The following is a 9,603-nucleotide window of genomic DNA, read 5'->3' on the forward strand; positions in this document are numbered from 1 at the left end:
ACCACTATGAGCTGAATAAAGAGCATGAAATCCACTCTCGACTCCGACTATATTTCACTTCCAAGGCATGGAGGAGAGAGAGAGAGAGAGAGAGAGAGAGAGAGAGAGAGAGAGAGAAGAGAGGTAAACTGCAGAGCACATGTATGTGTGTGTGTGCAGGCCCCACATTGGGAAGCTAACGCTGTGCTTGTGTACTTGAAATGAAAGCAAACATTACACCCACAAATGGCATCCCTCTGGCGTGCTTACTCACCCAAATGAGAGCTGCCCCCGGCAACTCAGAGGAGGCGGCTGTGGCTGCCATATGCCCTCCATTCAAGAAGGATGAGTAATGGCATGCCGAAACTCAAGCCACCCCGAACGCTTCCAGAAAAGAACCGATCTGCATTCACCTGCACAGAGCTCTTTATTTTCACAAGTGTTTAGCTGGCCGCGAGAATTCGGTTCTGTTTATTTATTTATTTGCTTCGGTTCCGAACTAGATAAACGAACAGGAAGGATTCAAAATCTGCGGAACCAAAAATTCACAAAAGACCGGTGTAAATTTACAGACTATTTGAAAAGTAATTGTGCTGTTCAGACTATTTTTGTAGGCTTGCAAGAAATTTTGTGAGGTGAACTATTGGAACTATTGCAAAAATGGATAAAGGGGAGGATGGTTAGTTAAGATAATTAAAGGCAATATGAATTTAAGAAATGCATAAGAAGTGGTTAAAACGGTGGATCATCAGAGGTGCTGATGGAAGTCCAAAAAAAGATTGTATAAGTGGTGAAGTTTTGTGGTATGTATTATAATTTATATGTTAAAATTAAAAAAAAAATTATTATATTTATTTGCTTCGGTTCCGGACGCGCGCGAGAAAAACCAAGCGCCTCCTCTGCTCCCGGGACAAGATGCAGAAAGGGGTACAATGCTGAACCCCATGAGCCGATTCTGGCTTTCATTGAGAATCTCAGCCAATCCCTCCCTCTGCCTGATTCAACCGTTGTATAACACCTCTGGACCCTGGCCCAGAAAATGTGTGGTTTCTAAATGAAATATAGAAAGGGATGTGTGTGCATGTAATAACTTTTGTGCCAGCTAATTCCTCTGAAATGTAGGTGGCCCAAGAAATTGGCCTCGTCCCCATTTCATACTTTTAAAATGACTTGACGCTGGTATATATATATAAATTCTGCGCGAACTTAAAGGCGTTTAAGTAGCAACTCCGAAAAGGACATGTCAACAACCCCTTAGCTGCTAATACCCGTTCGTGATAATAAAAGGACCGAGCCAGGAATAGTTGGCTGCCAGAAGCCAGCATTTCAAGTAGTAGCCAAAAAAATAAAAGGGGGCAGGTTGGTTTTGCAGTCCTTTGAAGGATTTTGGTGGAGGTGCTTTAAAAAAAAAAGAAAAGAAAAAGGTAGGAGGCCATAAAGGAAATTTGAAAATGGGCATGTGGACTGTAACGTATTTTAACATTTCCTGTGCAAGAGTTTAAACTTGGTTAACGATTAATTCTTATTTTTCCAATAAGCATTTAAATGGTAATGTCTCGGAGGTAAATATGATCATCAAAGGTTTCGTCTCTCATTGGAGGGAAGTAGGAAAGGGAGGAATGGGAAGCTTGTAGAAGTTTTGTTTTTTAATTAAAAAAAAAAAGCTCGTTTTTATGAGTGTATGCCTGTCAATGAGAATACTTCTCACAATTGCTAATTATATCTTGTAATAGGGGTGGACCAGGTGAATTTTGATGAGCTTGCTGGTTCCAATTTGTACACACAAGATTAAACCCTAAATGACTTGTGAGTCCCAAATATCCACATCGACCTGCCTGTGCTCTAAAATCAGCAAGTCAGGCCTATCTGGTGTTCCTTCCTCATTTTTCTTCTTCTTTGGCGATCACTCATAGCCGTGTAATATTGTCTTCCATAAACACAGTTTTGACAGTGAGTCCGTAAGTGACTGTGGAGGCCAATTCTGGACCCACGCGTCCTTCCACAGTGGGGACATAGGTTTCCGGGTGGGAGTTGATCACAATGAGGGTTTGCCAAGCGTGCCTTCCTCTTAGCACGTTTCTCCCTTGCGTCCTGAGTTCAAGCGTCTTCAAAGTCCATGACACCTTTGGGAAAGGCTGTTCTCCAACTGGAGCGCTCGCAGGCCAGTGTTTCCCAGTTGTCGGTGTTTGCACCACATTTTTAAAGATTTGCCTTGAGAGAATCTTTAAACCTCTTTTGTTGACCCATCAGCATTACGCTTTTCATTTTTAAGTTCGGAATAGAGTAGTTGCTTTGGAAGACGATCATCAGGCATCCGCACAACATGACCAGTCCAACGAAGCTGATGTTGACATTCCTTCAACACTGCTGATCTTTGCTTCTTCCAGTACACTAGCATTTGCCTGTCTTCCCAAGTGATGTGTAAACTTTTTTGGAGACACCGCTGATGGAATCTTTCGAGGAGTCAGAGACGATGTTTATAAGTGGTCCACAAGGTGGTCCCTCCTCAGTACTAAGTATATGGCATGGGCCCCCAGAAAGGGCCTTTTCAGTGGTGGCTCTCAATATGTGAAGCTCACTCCCTATCGAAGTGTGTCTGGCCCAGCCCCTCTATTGTTTCCTGGCTGGAAAGCTTAAAGCTCACCAACGCCGCCACATGGGAGATAGATTGTAGAAAAGGAAATATGAACTGGCCCCTCCTTGTAGCTTGACCAATCGTGGCTAGGAGTGGCTGGGAGCTAGGTGGAGTCATAGATCTAAAAAAAGCATAGACTCGCACACACTGGCCAGCTTCCATTTTGACTTGAAATGTTCATTTGGGGCAGGGGTCAACAACCTTTTTCAGTCATGGGCCAGTCCATCATCCCTCAGACCATGTGGTGGGCTGGACTATATTAGGGGAGGGGGGGAATGAACGAATTCCTATGCCCCACAAATAACCCAGAGATGCATTTTAAATAAAAGCACACATTCTACTCATGTAAAAACATGCTGATTCCCTGACCATCCGTGGGCCGGATTGAGAAGGTGATTGGGCCGCATCTGGCCCCCGGGCCTTAGCTTACCTACTCCTGGTTTGGGGCTTCTCAGAAGTATGTAAAAGGAAGAAACGGGTGGGAGGACTATGGCCCGCATTAACACCCATCTGAGAGGTGCTGGAACTGCGTTCTGGCGTTCCCTGGCTGAAGAAAAGCACTGAGAAGAATCAACCATACCTGTAGGACCTGAGGTCAGACCCTCACAGGGACATGTCCCCAAGAAACCAAACACCTCCTACAGGACCTCAGTGGTGCAGAAAGTTCATCAAACTGGAGACGGTGAAATGGAAGAGGGTTGCCCACCTTCAGACCAGAGGTCCTTTGAGAATCTAAAGCTACCTAAAAGGGGTGGAGCCTGAGAGAGGTCATCTGGGGGAGGAGGTTCAAACCTGCTCTCAGCTTTGGTGGGAGCAACTTGTTCACTTGGAGCTGTCCGTGGTCCTGAAACGTCTGCAAGGCATCAGACCTCACATCCACTTTCCACCTGAAACCATGCATCAACTACCGTATTTTTCGCACCATAGGACGCACCGGACAATAGGACACACTTTGTTTTGGAGGGGGGAGAACAAGAAAAAAAAATCCCCCCCTCTCTGTCCAGCGCCCCTTCAGTGAAGTGGCAGGAGGCGTTGCACAGAGGGGGGGAGAACTTTCCCCCTCTTGTTTTCCCGCTCTAAAACAAGGTGCCGTTTAAGGTGCGTTCAGGCAGCTACCTTGGAAGCCTGGAGAGCGAGAGGGGTCAGTGTGCATTGACCCCTCTTGCGCTCCAGGCTTCAGGTTCCTTTCGACCTGCTCTTTGGGGCTGGCGGGGGGAAGCCCACCACCAGCCCCAAAGAGCAGGTCAGGGAGCAGCAGAAAGGCGCAGCGGAGAGGCTCCTGCCATAGCCGCGCGTCACCTCTCCAGCCGGGAGAGGGTCGCGGGGCTATGGCTTCTTTAGCCCCGCGCGCTCTCTCCTGGCTGCAGAGGTGACGCGGGGCTGTAGAGGCTCCTGCCATAGCCCCGCGTCACCTCTCCAGCCGGGAGAGGGTTGCGGGGGGCTGCTTTAGCCCCGCGCGCGTTCTCCCGGCTGGGGAGGTAACGTGCGGCTATAGAGGCTCCTGCCACAGCCATGCGTCACCTCTCCAGCCGGGAGAGCGTCGCGGGGCTATGGCGTCTTCGCTCCATAGGACGCACACACATTTCCCCTTCATTTTTGAAGGGGGAAAAGTGCGTCCTATAGAGCGAAAAATACGGTAATCTGGTACACCCAGGCGCTTGGATGAAGCCATCAAGTGAGCAAGCAAGCCAGCAGGGCCGCCCCTGTCATGAGGCAACAGGAGCCAAATGGAAGAGGGTTGCCCACCTTCAGACCAGAGGTCCTTTGAGAATCTAAAGCTACCTAAAAGGGGTGGAGACTGAGAGAGGTCATCTGGGGAAAGAGGCTCAAACCTGCTCTCAGCTTTGGTGGGAGCAACTTGTTCACTTGGAGCTGTCCGTGGTCCTGAAACGTCTGCAAGGCATCAGACCTCACACCCACTTTCCACCTGAAACCATGCATCAACTAATCTGGTACACCCAGGCGCTTGGACGAAGCCATCAAGTGAGCAAGCAAGCAAGCCCTGTCATGAGGCAACAGGCTCAAGTGGCAGGTGGTTGGGGCAGCCCTGAAGCTGTTTCTCCTGAGACCTCTTCCTGTTTGAAGATGGGGCATTTGTCCTGCATATAGTCAATAGTGCTTAGTTTGTTTTTTGGTTGTTACTTTGTTAATGTTGTTAATATTGTTTTGTGGATTATGAGTGCTCTAAAGCTCTGTGAAATCTATTCTAATCATCTAATCTAATCTGATTTTTCTTGTGGTTGCTCTGTTTAATCTTTTTTTTTTTGTTAATAATGTTTTACAGAAGGTGGTTGCTTTATTGATGATTCGTTAATTATTTTATATAATTTAAGTTGCAGTGGTGATGTTCTATGTATCGTAATTACTTATTGCATGTAAACCACTTTGTGGCACATGTGAGTGAAAAACAGCATAGAAATATAAAAAATGAAATGAAGTAAAATATACCCACTAGTAATCACTACCTCTCAGCCTCATAAGGTCGTTGTGAAGAGATAGCGGGAAGCGGAAGGACCATTTACGCTGCCTCAAGCTTCTTAGAAGAAAAGGCATGTATATATATTGTAGACAGTGCCGGATTTAGGTATAAGCTAAACAAGCTATAGCTTAGGGCCCCACTCTCTTGGGGCCCCAAAAAAGAAAAATTGGATGTACATTTCCAAAATATAAGATAAAAAAACAAATACAGTGGTGCCCCGCAAGATGAATGCCTTGCAAGACGGAAAACTCGCTAGACGAAAGAGTTTTCCGTTTTGGAGGTGCTTCGCAAAACAAATTTCCTATGGGCTTGCTTCGCAAGACGACAATGTCTTGTGAGTTCCTGCTGTTTTTTCCCCCTCCCCCCTTTTTCTAAGCCGCTAAGCCGCTTATCAGCTGATCCGATCAGCAGATAAGCCACTAAAAGCCGCTAATAGCGCTAATCCGCTAATCCATCAATGGGCTTGCTTCGCAAGACGAAAAAACCACTAGACGAAGAGAATCACAGAACGGATTCTTTTCGTCTTGCGAGGCACCACTGTAAAATAAAATCTACATACGGCAACAGTGTTTTGTGTTGTGTAACATCCTACGATGTAAGTCATGGGCCCCGCCTGCTAGCCGGCTCCCTTAAATATCATTGGTTTGCTCATTATCAGTCTTTGTAAATTGTGTTTCTAAAGGAACTTTTGTTATTGCCAAATGCCAATGTGTTTGCATTATTAAGTTTGTTGTGAATAAAAAATCATTTTAAGTTAGAGCTTAATAATCGTTTCACTATTAATATACTTCTTCTTAATTGTATTTCACTATTAATATACTTCTTAATTGTATTTCAGTTCAACAATTACTTTGATAAAATACATGTTTTGTTATGTGCAAATGGCTTGAGATACCTACCAGGTCCATAAATATACCGTATAGCAATACAAAAAACAGCGACATTTTGTTGTTGACAAAGGACAGCTGGACATATCAAGGGCCCCATTACCTTCAGCAGCTTAGGGCCTCATCGAACCTAAATCTGGCCCTACTTGTAGATAAATAGAGATCCCATTTTGAAATCCAACTTCTATGCCCAGTTCTAAACACCTTTGGGGTGTTTTCGTCTTTTCAGATTCCATCGCTTCCCAGTCAACTAATCTGTTCTCTTCTCATTAAAGCCTAAGATCTCAAGTTCTCATTTTTGTGGTCAAGTTGTCTCTCAGTGTACACTCAAACCCTGGAGGTGATAATTTAATATAATTTTGACGATCCTCCCTGTAATTACGTGCGTGTGTGTATGTGTGTGAAGTCCCCTGTTCTCTTGATGGAGGTTGCAAAGTCATTAACGAGCAATTAAGTGAATGCACTTAGGCCTGACAGATGACATCCAAGGATGCCAGAAATGATTGCAACTTGTTTTTCTTTTCTTTTTTTTTTACCCCGTGACATTTTAATAACAGAATTCAAGCTATCTCAGATGAAATCTGGGATTATTTCCCACATCAAACACGATTCAATGGTGCAGAAATGATAATGGGCTTTCGACAGCTGCAAAGATGGTTTGACAGGAGCGTGCATGTCGTTTTCATGCTACAGTATTTTATGTTTGCGTCCCAATTTTTTAGTGCAAAACAAAACAAAACAAGCAAGCAAACAAACAAACAAAAAAAAACCAGCCGCACAATTTGTCTGTAAATGGCCTTTCCCTGGTCAGTTTGGACAGAGGAAGAGCAATATACCATCTGCCTGCCCTCACAACTTCCAACTTATCTCAACCAGTGAGAGTTTCCATGTTCTAAGAGTCATGTGGCAAAGGGGGCCAGCCTGAGCATATCCCTCTGCCCCCACACTGCCCTGGGGAGGGCGAGAGTCAGATAATTGTGTGCACTGGATTTCCAGGGAGCATGTAGTGGTTTGGTCTGCACATGCCCAGAGGCATCTTTTACCGTCACATTTTAAAGCTATCTTTAGAAATGGCGCTGTGGGTTCAACCACAGAGCCTAGGACTTGCTGATCAGAAGGTCGGCAGTTTGAATCCCCGCGACGGGGGAGCTCCCGTTGCTCAGTCCCTGCTCCTGCCAACCTAGCAGTTTGAAAGCACCTCAAAGCGCAAGTAGATAAATAGGTACCGCTCCGGCGGGAAGGTAAACGGCATTTCCGTGCGCTGGTTCGCCAGAAGCAGCTTAGTCATGCTGGCCACATGACCCGGAAGCTGTACGCCGGCTCTGTCGGCCAATAAAGCGAGATGAGCGCCGCAACCCCAGAGTCGGCCACGACTGGACCTAATGGTCAGGGGTCCCTTTATCTTTAGAAATGTCCTAGTTCCCAGTGGCAGAAGTTACTGATTCTCTGCTTCACGAAGCAAAGGAGGCCCCATGCCTCTGAAAAGTAGCTGGCCACAAAAGGAAGAAGAAGAAGAAGAAGAAGAAGAAGAAGAAGAAGAAGAAGAAGAAGAAGAAGATAAAATAATAATAATAATAATAATAATAATAATAATAATAATAATAATAATAATAATAATAATAATATGTACCCCGCCCTCCCCGGCCACAGCCGGGCTCAGAACTTCTAACATTATATATATAACTACAGTATACATAAAAACAGGCATCAATTGATTAAAATATATCTTAAAATTCATTCAGACTAATTAAAATCTGGACAAATGGCCATTATCAGGTTAAAACTGAGAGCGGTTAATACTTCCCAGAACCAACTGTTTTCAAGGATCATATAAGGACCTGTGAAGAGGCTGGAAGTCCTCCTTCATGTTTGTTCTTATACAAAGGAAAATAGGTCATACTGCCCCCTGGCCAAAGGCCTGGTGGAACAGCTCCGTCTTGCAGGCCCTGTGGAAAGATGTCAAGTCCCGCAGGGCACTGGTGTCTTGTGGGAGAGCGTTCCACCAGGCTGGGGCCATGGCCGAAAAGGCCCTGGCTCTGGTTGAGGCCAGTCTAATTTCCCTGGGATCTTCAGAGTGTTATTGTTTGCAGACGGTAAAGTCCTCTGTGGGGCATACCAGAGGAGGCGGTCCAGTAGGTACGAGGGTCCTAGGCCATTTAGGGTAAAACCAGTACCTTAAACCTGATCCTGTACTCCACCAGGAGCCAGTGCAGCTGGTATTATTGTTGTTGTTTAGTCGTTTAGTCGTGTCCGACTCTTCGTGACCCCCTGGACCACAGCACGCCAGGCACTCCTGTCTTCCACTGCCTCCCACAGTTTGGTCAAATTCATGCTGGTAGCTTTGAGAACACTGTTCCGCCATCTCGTCCTCTGTCGTCCCCTTCTCCTTCTGCCCTCCATCTTTCCCAACATCAGGGTCTTTTGCAGGGGGTCCTCTCTTCTCATGAGGTGGCTAAAGTATTGGAGTCTCAGCTTCAGGATCTGTCCTTCCAGTGAGCACTCAGGGCTGATTTCCTTAGGAATGGATAGGTTTGATCTTCTTGCAGTCCATGGGACTCTCAAGAGTCTCCTCCAGCACCATAATTCAAAAGCATCAATTCTTCAGTGATCAGCCTTCTTTATGGTCCAGATCTCACTTCCGTACATCACTACTGGGAAAACCATAGCTTTAACTATACGGACCTTTGTTGGCAAGGTGATGTCTCTGCAGCTGGTATAGGTGAATGTGATCCCGCGGCAAGGACCCCGTAAAGCAGCGGTTCTCAACCTGTGGCTCTGGCCTTGCTAGCTGGGGTGATGGGAGTTGTAGTTCAACAACATCTGGGGACCCACAGGTTGAGAAAGGCTGCCGTAAAGAGTCTTACCGCGGCATTCTGCACCCGCTGGAGCTTTTGGGTCAGTTTCAAGGGCAGCCCCACGTAGAGTGAGTTACAATAATCAAGCCTGCTGGACAAGATAGAATCATAGAATCAAAGAATCATAGAGTTGGAAGAGACCACAAGGGCCATCAGGTCCAACCCCCTGCCAAGCAGGAAACACCATCAGAGCACTCCTGACATATGGTTGTCAAGCCTCTGCTTAAAGACCTCCAAAGTAGGAGACTCCACCACACTCCTGGGCAGCAAATTCCACTGTCAAACAGCTCTTACTGTCAGGAAGTTCTTCCTCATGTTTAGGTGGAATCTTCTTTCTTGTAGTTTGGATCCATTGCTCCGTGTCCGCTTCTCTGGAGCAGCAGAAAACAACCTTTCTCCCTCCTCTATGTGACATCCTTTTATATATTTGAACATGGCTATCACCTCACCCCTTAACCTCCTCTTCTCCAGGCTAAACATGCCCAGCTCCCTTAGCCGTTCCTCATAAATCACAGAACTATTGTAAGGGATCTTGAGGGCCATCTAGTCTAACCCCCTACAATGCAGGGAATCTGAATGCAAAGTCTCCCATCCAATCCGAAACCATACTGGACCCTGCTTAGCTTTGCAAATATACTAGCAGTTTTATTGCTGCACCACTGGGAAGTCATAGGCACCTAGGCTAATCCAGGAGGCTGTTCTTAAGGAATTCCAATAAGACCACTCCAATAAAAGGCATGTGCTATCACTCCCAAGGAGACTATAACT

This window comes from Podarcis liolepis (genome assembly GCF_965112155.1).
Source record: "Podarcis liolepis genome assembly, chromosome: 4".
Taxonomy (NCBI): domain Eukaryota; kingdom Metazoa; phylum Chordata; class Lepidosauria; order Squamata; family Lacertidae; genus Podarcis; species Podarcis liolepis.